This window comes from Berghia stephanieae, chromosome 9 (genome assembly GCF_034508935.2).
Source record: "Berghia stephanieae isolate SIO BIC M18660-M18661 chromosome 9, UCSD_Bste_1.3, whole genome shotgun sequence".
NCBI lineage: Eukaryota > Metazoa > Mollusca > Gastropoda > Nudibranchia > Aeolidiidae > Berghia > Berghia stephanieae.
In genome coordinates, this window is record NC_088368.1 from 20,937,663 (window position 1) to 20,938,100 (window position 438).

A 438-nucleotide genomic window follows, 5' to 3' on the forward strand; every position below is an offset into this window, starting at 1 on the left:
AAACCAGAGTCTCAGGTTCAGTCCCCACTGGTGTACACTTCCCTGAGTCTCAGGTTCACTCCCCATGTTGCCTACTTCCCATAACTTTCTCGGATATTGCCAGGTTTTTGTCGGGTTTCGTAAAAAAGTAATTGCTTTTATGTGAAACTCGCTGAAATCCACCGAAAACCAGAGTCTCAGGTTCACTCCCCACTGGTGTACACTTCCATGAATCTCAGGTTCACTCCCCACTGTTGTCTACTTCCAACAACTTTGTCGGATATTGCCGGGTTTCGTAAAAAAGCAATTGCTTTTATATGAAACTCGCTGAATCCCGCCGAAAACCATAGTCTCAGGTTCACTCCCCACTGGTGTACACTTCACTGAGTCTCAGGTTCACTCCCCACGCTTTGCCTACTTTCCACAATTTTGCCGCATATTGTCGGGTTTCGTAAAAAA